The sequence below is a fragment of the Centrocercus urophasianus genome, unplaced genomic scaffold, assembly GCF_019232065.1.
Source record: "Centrocercus urophasianus isolate 14NV4802_14NV808 unplaced genomic scaffold, USGS_Curo_1.0 seq_11, whole genome shotgun sequence".
Classification (NCBI taxonomy): Eukaryota; Metazoa; Chordata; class Aves; order Galliformes; family Phasianidae; genus Centrocercus; species Centrocercus urophasianus.
In genome coordinates, this window is record NW_024884253.1 from 80,451,935 (window position 1) to 80,469,759 (window position 17,825).

Sequence of the window (17,825 nt, forward strand, 5' to 3'; positions counted from 1 at the left end):
TGAAAACTACATCCACAATACAACCTCCTTCTGGGCTATTTCAGTACAGAGTGAATTCTGTGAAAATCCTGTGGCTATTCCACCTCATTGATTGAGAACTACAGATGACAACTACATTGAGAACTCTCAGCTTGTAGATATGCTCAGAAATAGTAATAATAATAAATGATAAAAAAACCATGATTGATATCTAACCTCTGGAACGTGTGTTGGATTCAATAGGATTTCTATATGTCCCATATCCAAGGATAAAATATGAATCCAATGGCAGCACAACATGTTCCATGTGGTAACTGCCTGGAGATCATAAGCAAAAGAAAAGGAAATAATTAAACAGGGTATCAAAACACCTGGTTAGACAAGTTTTGCTTCTCCCATGAAGAAGTGTCCTCCCTCCATAAAGTAACCCTTGTAAAGAGAGCATGAACTTACAGCCATGGATCCCCTACCTTCTCCTGGGGCTACTCAGCACTTCAAACCTCAGACCAACATCCTAGATCTCAATGCCATGTCATTTTGAAAACATCTTTGTTATCTTTTTTCTCTATTTCACTATGTCACTTTGAGGACCTGATGCAAGATGTAAACATGGCTCTCCCAGCTGGATATATCTAAACTCCCCTGCTTGAAGAAATCTTCAGTAAGGCTGGAACCTTTTTTCTTTGATTTCTCTGGACATCTCTTCATTTTGAAGTTTCTCATTCTGTCCATCCTCCTGGTCTGCATAGACCTCTGTCTCCTCTTTACCCACAACTTTTCCTGCAAGTAAAGACCCATCCTGGGGTTCACCACAGGCAGTTGCACCAGGGAATGAGATGCGGTGGCCATTCATATATCATTCTCTGCCGATTCCTTAAGTAACTCTTGCAACAGCTGCATCCCTGCCTGCTAGGATAGCTAGGTTTCTGAAGGCAGTGGTATCACAGGGGTATTCTCTCACCACAGCTTCCTAGGAGTATGGCATGGCCTCCATAACACAGTTGCTTGTGCAGTAAATGGAGACAGATAGCTTCAGAGGGTCCTTCATCCCACTGTATTCAGATCTGCCAGAGAGGTGGGAATGCATTACTTATTAGAGAGCAGGAGACTAGACAGCAAGTTCTGAGATGAGAAGGCACACATTCAGATTACTACAGTTTCAGAGGACCACCCTTAAGACATGGATAGTAAAGATCTGAAAGACAGATCAGCTGACTGATCAGGAGCTTCTCTCCTTTGGAAACCCAGATGTTCTCTCCTTTCCATTATCTCTTTCAAATTGATGGGTGAGGGCTGGTTATTTCTGATACCACCAGAAGGCTGTAAGGAACATAAGTGCATATTCAGCACTGGTCTGTAAGGCTGAAATCAGTTCTGTGCATCATCATGCTTATTGCAAGGTTATCATTTAGGTCGATAGCTCCAAATATTTATTTCAAACTTCTTTTCAGACTCTGCATGAAGGTTAAGCCTAGTTCTCCAGAATCCACATCCGTGTCCATTTAAGTTAAGGAAAACAAAGAAAACAGTTCCTTTGAAACTACTAACGATTGAAGCCTTTTAATTCTTTTCCTGTTTGCCATTATTTCTGCCCCCACGAGTCTCGGAGCTTGCTGCTTTATCTTCTAAGCCTTAGAAGCCTTGTTTTTCTCAAGGACACCTTGGATTTATGAACATTTCTTTCTTTATTCATCGTGCCCTTCCAATTTCATTTTTTTTTAAGAGTCAGGAAGTCACTGCAGCACTAGTTGATTCCCTCTCCCTGCCAAGTGAACCTTGATTTCAGAAAGTAACTGTTCTCTGTATGCAGGGAATCCCTTCTTGATCATTTTCTAAGTAACTGGGCATGCCTACTGTAAGAAAGAAATCTCTACATATGTTTACAAAAACATAATATTAATAAAAAGAGATAAACCTAGATTGATCCTCAGTTTTAACACTCCGATCTTCAAAGCCCTATATATAGCGTGTGTATATATATATCTTCATTCAATGGAAAGATTATCTTCTTCTTAAGTCAATGAATTCACCTTTCTCAAGCCTCATTCTATAGTCTATATTCTTTCCTCCTCTCCTTGATTCTTCTCTCTCCCCTCATTTTCAATAGGAATCTTATTCTTACTGAACATGTAAAAGGGGAACTTGAAGACATTTTTCCATTTGAGTCCAACCCAAGCAACACACAGAGACTGCATACCTTTATTGGTGGTGAGTCCTACTTATAAACATGAAAGAATTTAAGCTCCTTTCATGGTTTTATACATCTAACTAAACAGATATTCCTTCAGTTTAGGATATGTTCTCATAACAGATTCAAAAGTTATTCCAGGTCTTTTAATTCCCCTTGCTAATTTTTGCAGCTTTTCAGACAGACATTGTCCAAAATACTGTTCCAAATATTCTTCCCTTGCTGTTGTGACAAAATCCAAACAAATCAATAAATACTTACTGGCTGAGCAAACATGAGAAAGAATCAGTATGACAGACCACCAAAATATGTTGTCAGATTATCCATGCTGGCAGAAATAAAGAAAGTACTAAAATAATGAATGAAAACCAGGCTAATTTACCATAGATAAGCAAGGAAAATCATGCTATTACTCAAAGTGAGCACAAGGAAGGCCACTGTCATGCACCTCATTGACATGCTGTGGAAGACAACAGTAGAAGAAAAGGCAGAGACTGACCATATGCATTAATATAATAGAATCATAGAATGGCCTGGGTTGAATAGGGCCACAATGATCATCGAGTTCCAACCCCCCTGCTATGTGCAGGGCTGCCAACCACCAGACCAGGCTGCCCAGAGCCACATCCAGCCCAGTGTTCAGTGCCTCCAGGGATGGGGCATCCACAGCCTCCTTGGGCAACCTGTTCCAGTGCTTCACCACCCTCTGGGTGAAAAACTTCCTAATATCTAACCTAAACCTTCCTGTCTCAGTTTAAAACCATTCCCCCTTGTCCTTTCACAGTCCACCCTCGTAAACAGTCGTTCCCCATCCTGTTTATAAGCTCCCTTCAAGTACTGGAAGGCCACAATGAGGTCTCCCTGGAGCCTTCTCTTTTCCAGGCTAAACAAGCCCAGTTCCCTCAACTTTTCCTCAAAGGAGAGGTGCTCCAGCCCTCTGATCACCTTAGTGGCCCTCCTTAGACCTACTCTAAGAGCTCCATGACTGTCACAGGATCCCACCTGATGTGGAAGAACAACAAATTTTCTACTGGACTACAGTGTGTGAGCCACTAGGATAGATAGGGAAGGGGATTTCTTGTTATTCTTCAAGTCCACAATCTCTTCAGCTTGTCTACACAACATGCTGTTACATGGATGCAGCTAAGAACGTCCTTTTGACATTCTTAGGATGAGGAGAGCAAGGCACAAGCAGCCTGAGAAACAGTCCTGGTCTTCCACCCAGATGCAAGGAGACAGTGCAATCTGCATGAAAAGCTCTCTTAAAAACAAAGTGTGTAAGGGAGATTAAAATCAGGAACAAAAGCAGAGTCCCCTGCCTCCCCTTCAGCAGCGTCCATTCCAGAAGTATAGGCAGGAATTGTCATGGGCTATTGTCAAGAAAGTAAGAGTCAAACATTCTCCAGTTATAACATCTGCTAGAATGTAGGCTATCCATTGAAGACTACATATATGTTATTCATAATTAAAAATAAAAAATAATTTTAAAAATCCTCTCAAGATACTTATTTCTTGGTGCTGTATCCTGAGAGGTTTCCAATCCCTTCAGGCACACTTTTTGGGGTTGTAGATAGCATCAATCCTCCTTTTTGCTTCTCTTTTTCACAGTAAGTTTTAATCTTCAGTGTCACCTTCCTATTACAGCATAATTCAGAGGGTTATCACTGCATCAGGTGGTGGCCCCTGAGAGCCTCAGAAAATTTTTACTGGAAATTAGTTTATGGTTTCTGATTCTGTTCCTCATCAGGAATGTAAACTATTTGGAAGGGCATCCAAAACAACTGCCAACAAAGTTAGTAAGCTGCCCTCCAATTTATAAGCACATTACAAATAAATAACTGGAATAACTAAGGAAAATTTTAGAGTATCACTTTTGCCTTCTTGGAATGATTTCTACAACATGCTCCATGTCTTAACCTACTCCACATATCTTGGAAGGAGTGAGAGAGGAGTACTACAAGGAACATCATAGAAAATGAGCTAAAACAAAAGAAACAAAAGCCATGCAGGATGTTTTAATGTTTGTTATTTCTCCTTCTCAGCAGCCCTGCATTTCCATTCCTAGCTCTTGCTCTGGATATTTGAGGCTTCTTGAGAGGCCTAGAAGGTCTCAGATTAAGTAGAAATTAAGTATTTAATGGTGGAGGACAAGTGTACAGAGTTGCACAGCTCTGTGTTTTAGTATTTCATTATTATTAAATTTATATTATACAAATATTTCTGTATCACCATGGAATAACTCATTTTATCTAGAACTAAAATATATTCAACTGAAAGGCAAAACAACAGCGCTATTGTAATGATAGGCTGAGAAGTGAAGAGTGTCATGTGCAACTTGTACTTCTTATATGCTGTAAGAAGCAGAACAGAATTTTGTCACTTAGCTGTAAGGAGCAACGTTGTTATGAAAAAGAGCCAGGAAATTCCCTCGTTACAAATACAGGTAATTAAAAGATGGATTTTCTGTCATGCAGTTTCAAGATGTCAATATTTAGATTTTGAATTGAGAAAAGCAAACAAACAAATAAAAAATCTACACCTTTGAAACCACTTTTCAAAGTCAAAACTCACAAATATTTCATGTAAAAGTCCTGTGTAAATATTTCATTTGAATGCTTTTCAAAAAGCCTGACTGGACTGTTTGGATAAAATCACTATCTTTTATACTTTTGCACAATTGACTGGATTATAATAGATGTAAACAGAAAACGTCAATGGAATCAATATCTGATTCTGTGAAACATTTTGATTTACCACTTAATACTGAAACAAAGCTTAAACAAAGGTAGATGTGCAAACAGGCATCAGAAAAATGGATTTCCTGTAAGAAAACTTCTACCATTATTTCACAGAAAAGGTACGGCGAGTTTAGGAACAGCAGTCAGACAGTTTTCACCAAAAGGTAATGAAATCTAAGTCACTTGTTGGTGCTCTTCAAACATTCCCTACTCTCATTCCACGCCATTCCTGCATCCCTTCCTGAGTTTTCTTTGAGAGAATGAGAAGGTGCAGGAAGGATACAACTTTCCTGACAAGTCAGCATTAAACTTCAGTCTACATAGGTTATAAGGTCTGAGATTCACTGGCCAAAAAGGCTGCACAACAAAGGCCAGACACACCGTCTTGCTCTCTTCTGGAGCTCTCATTCCAAGTCACAGCATAAATATTAAGACAAAAGTTGTAAGAGACAAATATCCATTCATTTCAAAGATCTGTATACAGAAAAGTTGTAGAAGAAATTACTACCCCTGAAGAAGCTACAGCCTATAAAGAAATTACAATTACTAAGGAAGAGACTGCAGTCCATTCATCTGAGCTTTTCCAGAGTAAAACACTAACTGTAAGACCCTTCCTTCACAACATCCACGACCATCTATTGATAAAAAGGACAACAAGGTAATGTTACAAAATGACAGAAAATAAACTAGGGAGATTTTGCGCAGTATTTGCTCCAAACATGTTTTCCTAAAATATTTTGTCATAAAAAAAAGGAATTTTCCTTCCTTTTCTCAGGCAAATGTTTGTAAATCAGAGAGGAATGAGGCCAGCAACAGTCCCTTGCAGATTTGCAGGAACCTTCTAATTATATATTCCTTGACTCATGCTACCATGTGAAGATGATTTCCATTGGTTTAGACAGAATCACAACTTCTTCTATTCTGCCAGTACCAAAACAGGAGCTCTGTTACAACGAATATGGATTATTTTTTTGTTTTTCCAGGAAGCAGAAAGGACCTACTTTAAGCTCTGGAAAGTTATGAGGCTTTCCATTTAGTGTCATTTATTTAAATTCTTCTGAGATTTTATGTTCATCTTTTAACTCAAAAAAATTGAGCTTTAACTAAAGCTCCTGTCCTTATGAACAGATCAAAACAGTTCTAATATGTATTTCCCAAATATACGTAGAATACTGTTTGATTATATCTACTGATGTGCATTCCAGGAAGATTTACAGGGCTTACAAGCAGTATGACTGGGAAAGCCACAGCCCAGACAATATGTATAAACCTACACCAACCATAGCAACATGCAGTTCCCAAATGAAAGTAAGCATGTTTTCATGTAAAAAACACCCCCCTGAACACCTACTTGAGGGCCACAGGGTCACGGATGAAAAGTCTTTAGTAGATTCTTACACAGTCCTTCAATAGGACTGTAATGCACAGAAAAGACCATTCCCAAGAAGAGGATGGAAGTGTTGCCAAAAGTAAAACACTGACACAACATCAGTACAGGTAAAGGCTCTTGAATGGGAGAAGTTTCAGCTTGATACTTAGCCTATGAAGGAATCCAAGGAAGGATGGCAGAGTTTTGGATTCACACTGAAAGCTCATCATTAGCAATTTGGGAAAATGGGACTGTTGAAAACTTCAGTTTTCTATAGCTCTTTAACCAAATCAAATCTTTTGGCTTATGTATTTACAGAACCCTCACTTATGTAAGTTCTCAAGGACATTTCTGTAGGAGGTATTTTTTTTCTTTTTTTTCCCCAAATGAAAGCAGCATAAGAATCTGGTTAGCCTAATTTGCAATTAAAAGAGCCATGAAACCACAACATGAGAAACTGCTTTTGGAAATACTGACAAGAAGCACTGATACCGTTGCCAAGGTAAGAAAGATCATTCAAATATAGTTGATGAAAATCAAATGTAATTCCAGCTGTTTGTATTTCACTGTGAAAGGGTCCGTTATTCCTGAGGAGAAAAGTCCTTGTGAATTCAATCCACATATGATTAATTTCTCAAAAGTGGGCATAGGACAAATACGTCTCATAAGAGACATACCTCCTTTATCACACACTGGAAACATAAATTGTATTTTATTTACAAGATGATTAGTAAAGTAAATGTGAACCTTCAAGAGTTAGAAGTCATCTACTTGTCAGACAGATGGAGCTCACTCTAGAGTGCTAAGAAAATGTTAAGATAAGAGGACAACTTCCTTAGTGCTGAATTATTTAGAACTTCTCTCTTCCTCCTCCCTGGGGTTCTTTGAGACTCATCATGACAGCTCTAGCATTTCAGGGGGCATGGAGAGCTCAGCTTCTGATTCTGAGTCTGGAATTAGTTAAGTCATTTTATTCAAAGAAAAGACGTGTCACCAGCACAGGACCAATAACATCAGTAGCAAAAGAATGATTTCATATGGATCACTAGTTAAGAGATTTATGTTAGCCTCTGAGCTGCATGACTGCTTCTGGAGGAAAAATCTGGCTGGTGCTTTCTCTTAAAACATGAATAAAATCACGGCTACCTGGCCACACTGTCCAAAGTGCTGTGCCATCAAATATGATAGAAGGAAATAGAAAATAAGTCTATTTTTAAGATCAAGCTCTCCATCACTGTGCATGGCTCCCTGGGTTATGCTCAGCTGAAAATTTCTGCAGAAATTTCTATCACATTTCCAAAATCTGTGGGAGAAGCTACAGACAAGTATTTATGATATTCAGATTTGATCTCAAATGATCCAGTTTAACCTTGTGGCCTTTCTGCCTGTATCTCCAGATCTGGACCGGAGGTCACACCGATTATCTTCACTGAAGCCAGATAGCCAGCCTGCCAAGACTAGAAATGAGAACAGGCTTCTACAATGACACAACGCAGCTGAATCTTGACCTCAGGGCAACAGATTTTTCTGGTACACCTCAAGATTTGTGAAATGAGCAATTATGCCAGAATTCTCAGAAATCAGAGGAAGTTAAAGGAAAAACACAGAGGTATCTTCTAGAAAATATCTCAACCTTGTACCCTTGCTGGGATGCCATAAAATAATTCTGACACAGTTAATATCCTCTCCTGTGCAGCTGGACTGAAAGTTTTTAGTTTTTTCACTATCCACTGAAGGCTTCTCATTAAGAATTGGGGGAAGGATATTGCAAGTACATGTATTTTCTTTGTGATGAAAGTGGGGAAAAAGATGGACAAGATCATTTCCAACAAAGTGTGAGGGTTGTTGTTGTTGGGTTTTTTTTTAATGTTTTAAACTCATGTGATATTCCCTCTCTTAATAATTACAGTTCACTTTGCTCATTTCTGCCACATCAGTGGAGTATAAAACATTACCACTTTGGCACTGAATTTCTCTTTGGACTGGAATAAAGCACAGGAAACCTCCTCAGGTTTTGGGATGTCTAAAAGCTATTTAAGAATTGAATCTTGAGTCACTTGCTGATTTGCAGATCAGACTCGTGATGTTTTCAATGTCTGCCACAGTGCTCCATCTCTGATGTGACGGGCTGAAGAGTCCAACTCTATTCAGCTGCTATTTGGACAGAAAATGTTTCATATCCTTAAACAACTTGGCATCCCCTTCCATACCCAAAGATCCCTCCCCAAAGATCCCCCCGGTTAGCTGCTACATGAGTATTTATCTCACTATTTCCATCATTCTCCAAAGGTAGTTTCCCAAGTCCCATAGCAGTAGCACTGAGCAAACCCCAACAGCTATTGTTCAGTCAAGGTTACATTTAAAGACTTTATCACTTCACTTTCACTATTTCAGAGCAGGCAGAGATAGTATCATATCATAGATCCCCCACATGTAATATGGTAGATTAACTGACCCAAGCTACTCTTTTTCTCAGCTTCTAGTCAAACTCTGGCTCTGCTCGTTTCAACAGTTGTTTGAGCTGCAGCTACCTCAAAGGACATCTTGCTGACACCAAAGCCCTCTCCAATTTGCACCTGAAGTCTGGTTCCCCACTTCCCATCAGAATCGAAGAGCCTTTGAATCACTTTCTCCTCTGGAGGGTTGCAGGTACATGTGATTTTCCAACTGCAGAAATGTTCTGAACAAAGAAATATCAAAAGACACACTGAGATAAGAAAAGACTGATTTACGGGTAGTCTATAGTAGGAAAAGCTGGAGTACTTCTTTAGCACATTATTGAAACACCTCTCTTTTACTTTAGAATAATCACACCATTTTCAACACCATGCTGCTTGTCCACATATCTAATAAGTTCCTCCCTTAGGTCACAGAAGATGCCATTAGTTGAAGATCCTTCTTCTATCCCTGATGACTGCAACGCAAACCAGCCCATGATGCCTTTATAGAGTTTCATCCTGAGAAAAAAACTACACTGGAGAACTGGGTGCAGAGTTTTGACTCAAACTAGGCTCTTTTAGGACACACCATTGCCATACATCTAATAATATGGACATCTTGCTATAGCATGTAAGTAAATACATATATAATGAACAAAAGCAATGCTAAAAAAGAAGAATGAGTTGCTTGGCGCTTTCACATATATCTAAGTACTTCCATAGCCTTTTCTTGAAACTAGAACAATTTTTGTTTTTCCAAGAAACACAAAATATTCAACTCCTACTTTGAAGTGTAAACAAATGCCTTGGAAATAATACAGGTTTCTGCATGAACTGGCATTTCATTTCCTAAGAAACGAGGTTTTAAGTTTTCAATCTCTGCTTTGAGTTTTGTTGGCTTTTTATTATTATTTTGTTGTTTTGTTTTGTTTTTTAGTAATATCAGGTTCTACTTAGACAAAATACTGGATAATAGCTAATTTGTGCCAAAACAAAGTTAATTTAATATGCTTGAGGAATTGATAAAGATTGTGAGGCCAAGTGAAGCTGATGGAATTTTTATATATTAATCTCCAAGCAAAGTATTGGTAAAAGTTGAAAGAAACCATAGCATCAATTTTATTCCTTCAACTATTCAATTTTTAGGGAAGACTGCCAAGCTACTGCTACCCAATCCTTTAGAATTTGTTAAAAAAAAAAAAAAAAAAGAAAAAAAAAATAGAAGCTTTTACAAAAATCTCTAGACAACAAAAATATTTGTTATATATATATTGTAAGAAGAATTTTATTTATTATATATATATATATATATATATATATATATATATATATATTTGTCCCTATCTTAATGAAATTCTTTTAAAATGTGCACTGTTCTGTTGGGGAAGAGAAAATAACAAAGGTTTGTGTTTGTTTTCCTGTTTGTCATTTTATCCCATATGCATGTATAAAACAGAGGGAGCAGGAAAAAAAAAGAAAGGGAAAACAGGGATTTTTGATAGCTTTCAAATTCAATATTAATTTTTAAAAGAGCATTTTTTGACTGATCTTTAGTGTAAATATATGAAGATACATAGAAAGTAAAGCATTTTACAATAACCTGCTCTCTCCTCTCTTCTTCTTTCCTCCTTCTCCTTTCCTCTTTCTTTCTTTTAAAGCTATAGTCCAACACGCTGCATAAAAGAGCATTAAATGTTTTCACCTCACCCTGTCAAACGCTTCTGCAAATTTGCCTATGTAGGCCATTACTAAAAAAAAGTCCCCTAACATAAGGTGGGCCAAATTAAAGTTCTGCTCTGTAAGTGCAAGAATATGAAAGCCTATGGCACAACTTCACCTGGAACTAACAGAAGTAAGAAGGTTTCAACATGCAGCATACCATTAGAGCTGAGAGTTTGTAACAACATGGAGGAAAGCAATGACATGAAAACAGACATTCTAGCAAAAAGAATCTGCTAGAATCTGCTGACAATAAAAGTATGAGCGAGAGAAACAAACAGATTCGCTTTGAAAGGTAGCTGGTCAAAAGCCAGGTAGCACACAGAGCAGGCGGAGGGACTTATGAAGGTAAGGAGACTTGATCCTTGCACAAGCACCAGCAGCCTGTTGCCCCACATGTCATGTGACTGGGGTCAATCTTTTGGATAAGGACTGCTTCTGCTCCTGGAAGTACCATGTCCTGTGAAAAAAAGACCAGTGCAGCCTGTTGTGACAGGTTGCATATTTTGCCTAATCTCTGAAGCCTGTTACTGCCTTCACTAAAAGGCCAAAAGATGCAGTTTCATTAACAATATGATTTCCTCAGCCAGGGACCTAGCTCTTCAAGGCTGGCCTTAAACAGCACCATTTTTATGGATAATTCAGAGCTCTCACTAACAGGTCATAATAGTAAAGTCACACAGTGACTGAGGTGTATTTACACGAGATGTTAGAAAGAGAACTCAAATTTGACCTATTACATAGACATATTTTCCTCACATGAACTTCAAGTGGCTGTTACTATCATTAAAGCCAGAAATACTCAAAAAAAGAAGTCTGAAGAAGCACTTAAATGGTCAGCATTATGATTTCAGTGCATTATCATCAGGCTAAGAATTGACCTAGGACTGCTTTCTAACCTAGATATACCACTCTAGGAAAACAGCAAATGCTCTTGACTACACTTCATGCAAGAAGACGAGATATTCAGATAATTCAGATTACTTACTGTTGTTTATCAACTTTATGTTTTTAAATTCGTCTCCTCAGAGAAAACTTCTCTATTTTAATCATGATCCTCTCAAAATGATTTATAACCTTCATCCACTATGATGCCAAGATCTTTAAAAGATCTGAGACACGAGTTAGAAACCAGATGTGACTGAGTCATGGCTAATCATAGGGCAATGCTGCATGGCATTGTTTGAAGATACATTCAGATCTTCCATGGCTTGCATTTCTTACAGATATACTGCCATGGAAAAACAAGAGTTTCAGAAGGACAGTAATTGTTATTTGTCTTTAGAGGAGAGATAATACTAGGATTGCAAAGGTGTGCTATAGATTAAGCATAGGGCATTGTTTTTATCTGATCCAGCACTGCAACTTTAATCCCCTAGAACTTTAACCTGTATTCCAGTACGGTCAGCACTCTTTATACAAACTATTCATAGCAGAGATGACCAAGAAGTTATCCATAACAAGCTCTGTTATCCAAATATATGGAATTAGTCTCAAAACAATAATAATATTTCATAAGAAAATATAAATTCTGACAAAATTGTTATCCACATTTCCAACTCAAGACTTCTTGACTTGCAGAGCAGCAGCTATCTGCTGGTTTTCAGAGAACTCAGTCAGGACATGAGAAAACAGAAGAATAGGAACTTTCCCGCAGGTCTTCCTCATGAGTATTTCAGCCCTACAGGTCTTACATTACTTTGCTCGGTAACAACATACCTAAAATTTGATCAGTTCTAAGTACAAACAGGATTCAAAGACTCCCAATACAGTGAGATTCTTGGAAAGGATTAAATCAAAGACCTTGGAATGCCTCAGGTTTCAAGAAAGTTTCAAACTGTAGAAATTGACATCACCAATTTCTAGTAATTAGATGCCTTGAGAATGAGAGCTGGATTTGTGAGTGGTTTGACCTGAAGTAGTTCTGGGTGCAGATCCTAATATGAAGGAAAGAAAATGCTCTTTTCAAAACCACTTTTTGTTTACACTTCATTTTAGTTGGCTCCTTTTAAGTCTTTAATTCACTGGCCAACTTCATTCTGACTTGCAAAGGACCAAGGGAGAAAAATTGACATGTGGTCAGTCTTCTGGACCCTGGGTACCACATAAAACCTCAGAATGAATCACTTTTTTACACAGGGTGAATTCACTCTGTTCACTTCTGTACTCTACAATTCCTTTCTCCATTATTTTCTTGTTTTAAGAACTTTATCCATTTTCACTTAGCATTTTCCTTTTCTCTCTTCTTAACATATTTATCTCAGATAACAGTGTCAAAAGAGACACCAACATAGAGGTGGAATTAAGGAGAACTAAGCCATGAGCGTGAGTCAGAACATCAGGTGCTAAGATCATTTTTCTCCAGCAAAGAATATTACTAAGAAATTTCCCAAAATGATGGCATTCACTTGTACTGCACCCATTTCTTGAAGGTATTATTAAGAGAGGCGATAGCAGCCCTGAAGGTACCGATGCCACTAAGTAGAGATCATCACATTATTACAGTGCAAAGTGTCCTTCATTATTGTGGCTACAAAATAATTTGCCTTTACTGTATTTCAGCATTACGCCATATTTTTTTTAAGCAGGCTGAATAACCAAAATGGGAATTAAAAAGGATTTGAGGCTTTCCATATTTGATTTAGAAGATAGCTTGTGTTTTTCATACAGAGAAAGCTCTCTCTTCATATATCTGACGTTATCAACAGTCTTCAGCAAAGGCTACAAATTCACAGTAAGACTCAAACCCAATGCTTGTTTAGAAAGAGTATGTCCTTTTTTAAAATTCACCCTTTATCTGTTTCTCAAAGAAATAAAGTGTTTCTGAGTGACTGCAATAGCCTCACTGCCAAAAAGTCCAGCACAGCAGATTAAAAGAAAAACTGTGCAGATGCAGCAATGTGTTGTACCACCCAGGGAGATCTTGGGTATGCATCAAATGAGCCCGACCTTCAGCGTGTGGGTGTGCTGAGATTTTAAAGAGATTTCCAGTCAAGGAGAAATAGGAGTTTCCATTTCAAGCTATGTGCCACATTCTGAATGTGCTAAGCAAGATAAATTCCCCAATTCTAGGGAGCCTGCCCAGGAAGAAGTTAAGGTGTTCAGAAAAACTTCTCTCCACACCGCATTTACAACACAGCTAACTGGGAGACTGACTGCCAGCAGTGCTCGTGCCACTGTCCCTAGTATGAGCAGCACAGCAGAGAGATTACAACGTGGAAAAAACAAGGTAATGCAGGAAAACAGCCACTGTTTCTCACTGCATAGCAGGAACAGCAGTGCTGGAAGTCATTCATTTATTGGCCTCATTAATTAATTAGCCACAGGTGTAGAATCTAACCCTCTGAGAAGCTCAGCCTTTTGGCAGGCACACAGACCCATGCCTCAGCTTCCTCCACCACCTCCCAGAAAGCCCCACATTCATCTGCTGTGCAGCACTTGGCCATGGTTCCATGTATAAATGAATGTGCAGGCTGAGAAGGGAGACATATGTGTGAAAATCCCCAGACCTGGCTTGCTGCCCCATGGCAACAGGATGCTCTGCCAGCTGAGCCACCACACTGCAGCAAGGCTGGGAAAATCATTCTGCACACAACCTCCAAGACCTCAGGGAAACCCAGCCTGACCTGCAGGGAGACAAATGGCAAAGCACCAATCAGTACTAGGGGTTCTTTGTGTTTGTTTTGTTTTGGTGTTTATTTTTTACTTTTGAAGCTGGGGGTGGCTTTATAGCATTATGTCAAAAAAAATAAAATTAGAGACATTACCGACCTTTGTTTTGACAGCCACAAGGATGTTTGACATATCTTTTTTTTTTTCCCTCTTGTGTCAGAACCATGTAAAAGAAGGGTAGGTTCTTACAAGCCCTCAATGACATAGCGGGATGAAACAATTGAATCCACCTATCAAAGCTACCGATTTCTCTCTTTGTAAAGCCAGACCAATATCTTTCAAGGGCAGTATAAAGGCTACCTCATTCAGTAAGATTAACCAAATGCGACAGATGTTTCATAGTGACAGAGAGCTGTAGACATGTGGCTTCAAAATGAAGCTAAGGTGGAAGAGACTCTAGAGCAGCTGAACACAAGTCTTATGAGGAGTGGCTAAGTGAATTGAGATTTTTTTAGTCTGGAGAAGAGGATGCCAAGGAGAGACCTTACATTTCTCTATAATTGCCTGAAAGGAGGAAGTGGCAAAGTGGGGGTCAACCTCTTCTCCCACGTAACGAGCAAGAAGATGAGAGGGACTGGCCCTGAGTTACACTAGAGGAGGTTCAGGTTGGATATTAGGAAGAATTTACTTTCAGAAAGGGTGACGCACTAGAACAGACTGCCCAGGGAAGTGGTGGAGTCACCACCCTTGAAGTGTTCAAGAAAAGGGTAGATGTGGTTTAGTGAGCAATGTTGGTGGTAGGTGGATGGTTGGACTAGATGATCTTAGAGATTTTTTCCAACCTTAATATTCCATGATTCTTTTCCTCTAAGTGTGCATATAATCTTCTAAACCATGTCTCATGGTTCTCATTCATGGCCAATCAGTGCATGTGAACCTAAATGTCAATGAGAAAATATCTGTGACCAAAAGTACTTGTTATCTTGCTAGCAATTTTCATGCTTCAGAGACATCACAGGTCTGGACAAAGTCAGACTTTTTGCAGTAACCTTTTTTTGACTCTGTTTTGTCACACACTGTGATTACACACCAGTCCTATTCTTACCAGTGTGAGCTTGTGGGTTTGTCCTTACCTCAAAGTCAGAGGTTTCAGGCAGCAGCTGATTTCTTGTCAGGATGGTATAGCTTTCATTGGCAGAGTTCAGATGGGAGTCAAACCAGTAACAGTAACAGCGTTGAGTTCATCTTTCAGTCGTTCTCCCAGTCCCCAAGGTTTTGGCACGGTGCTGAGCTCCTAAAAATGCACAAGCACCTGTGGGGAAGGTCCCAACCTTTGTAGCTGCTCTGCAAGAAAATACAGAATGCTTCAGTATCTGCTCCACTTCTCTGAGGGTTTTTTTCCCCAAAACTCAACTCTCTGGTGCCTTTTTCCACATGCACTGAGGTTCCCACCCTCCCACCTGGTAAAAAGCTGGATTTTGGTTTCATAGTCTGAACATGGGGCAGCACCCATCCTTCTGCTTCACCTGCATGCTGCTCGAGCTCATACCAACAGTAATCATGTGTCTGAGATCAGAGACACTACAATTTTACAGCTTTTGTAAGAATTTTCAGAAGAACCACACATGGAGGAAGATGCTACACATAAAATAGTACATGAAAAAGATGTATTTTGCCTGCTAATAAACTAAAATAATCTGAACAGAATCACCTTGATGAACAGTTAATTATTCCATTTTAGCAGCTGTAAAAAAGAAGGATATTAAAAAACCTTGTCTAAGCAGTTGCTAGGGGATAACGGAATGTAGAACAAAATAATAACAAATAAAACAGAAACAACAGAACAAAAAGCAAGTAAAATTTACACTTGCTTCTATGCATCTTCATTTAATACTTACATGGAAGTTTCCAATAATATGTACATAGGTCTCTCTGAAAGTAATGCCTCCTATTTATTTCCATGGAAACTACAAAAGCCACAGAGAGCACCATGATACTGTTTGATAGAGCAAATTCTCAGCTACAGAAAACTATTTTTCAACACAGTCACCACCATCAGCTATACATTTTCACCAGCAAGAACAAGAGCCTGTATGATGTGCTCATAAAAACTTGCACCTGCAGAGGCAACCCACTGTATCACAACTGCTATGGTGATGTCATTGCTAGTAAAATATTGCCCATGCAGTCTATCTTTCATCGGCCAGAACAGATGGAAGTCAGAAGGCACCAAATCCACACTATACAGTGGGTGTGATGGGACAGTCCAGCCAAGACTGGCAATGTGCTCCATGGTCTTCACATTGGTATGGGGCCCAGTGTTATGTTGCAAGAGAAAAGTTGTTTTCTCCTCTGGCCTGACTCTAGAAGTTTGAGCCTTCAGCTTAGAAAGCATCACTGTACTGGCCAGAGTTGATAGTATGTCGAGGTCCCAGGAAATCCAGAAGGATCACTGCTTTCCTACCTCCAAAAGACAGTGCACATCTCTTTACTCTCTGAGGGCCATTCCTTGAACCATTTTTTCAGTGCAGAATTCACTCGTTGCCATTCCATGGACTGCTGTTTTGACTCTTGTAGTGGTGACGTAACATCTCATCACTGGTACTGCTGTGATCCATGAAAATGTCATCTTTAGTCTTGTATTGGATCAATAGCTCCTGACAAACTTGCACACAGCGTTGTTTCTGCTCTCTGTGAGCATTCATGGGACTACTTGGCACAAACTTTGCAACATTCCAACACTGTCACCATTGTTTCCAACATGTTGAAGCCAAACACAGTTACCTGGCTGTACTCAACTGATTTTTGAGGATAAGCCAATCAAGACGCTCCTCATTTCATGGTATGACTAGTGTGCACAGCCATGTAGAATGCGGCTTGTTTTTCACGGCACTGTCTCCACTGCTGAAACATACCACTCACTGCCTTTCTGTGCTCACATCCACTGTTCAGTGTTCACAAGTATTCAGCAAGCATTGACGAATGTCAGTGGTTGCCATTTTTGCTGCATGGAAGAATTTAATTCTACCCCTTTGCTTCATACACACTTCCATGTCAGACACCGTTTTGTCAGACTGTCTCTCTACTACCATCTGTTGCATGGCAACAAAATGTGACGAAATACTGGTGGGAAGGTTCAACTTCTACTTCCATACCACCAACATCTGCCTCTGATGTCATGGGCCAGCACAATAGGAGGCATTAATTTTCAAGCAGCCCTCATAATATGTGCTTAAGCACCACTTAATGACTCGGATTCAGTTGAGTATATTCTCATTATGCAAATATCTTATTTGTCCCAATTAAGTAAGAGTTATTGCAGTTCACTACTGCTGGGTGAAACACAATTGCTAAAAGAATATCTAGTAAAACAGACATCACAGCTGAACATGCCATTCTCCTCCTAGACGGAAGCCAGGAGGTCTGGCCAAGGGCCCCATCAGAGTGTTTGATCTGATACTATGATTATTTAGAACAAGCACTGAACTGCTAATGATAACGTCTCACACACTAAACGATAGCCTCAGGTTATCAGGTTAAGCAAAAGAAACTTCTCAAAATTTCTGACATAGCCCTGAGTAAAAGGAGACAATGGAGTACATATTTTCAAGGCTGAGAGGGATTTAATCCTCGTAAACCCCATTAAAAACATCAGGTAAATCTCTAAGAAGACCTGGAAAATTTCAGCCTGAACATTAGATCTCATTGCTCTTACAGAGAACAAGCAACGGCCCAGAGAGGATGGCTCACCAGCACAGACCTGAGCTCCTGCCAGCCCTCAG

At 39.3% G+C, this 17,825-nt stretch overlaps 1 protein-coding gene across 5 annotated transcripts in view; it reads right to left on the reverse strand.

Annotated features, from left to right (window-relative positions):
• The window catches only part of F13A1 (coagulation factor XIII A chain), a 191,927-nt gene that overhangs the window by 78,684 nt on the left and 95,418 nt on the right, over window positions 1-17,825 (reverse strand). For all 5 annotated transcript variants that reach the window (XM_042808748.1, XM_042808749.1, XM_042808747.1 and 2 more), the window contains one exon: window positions 15,177-15,387. The gene's annotated coding sequence lies outside the window, so the exon portion shown is untranslated. The remainder of the gene's footprint in view (window positions 1-15,176; window positions 15,388-17,825) is intronic.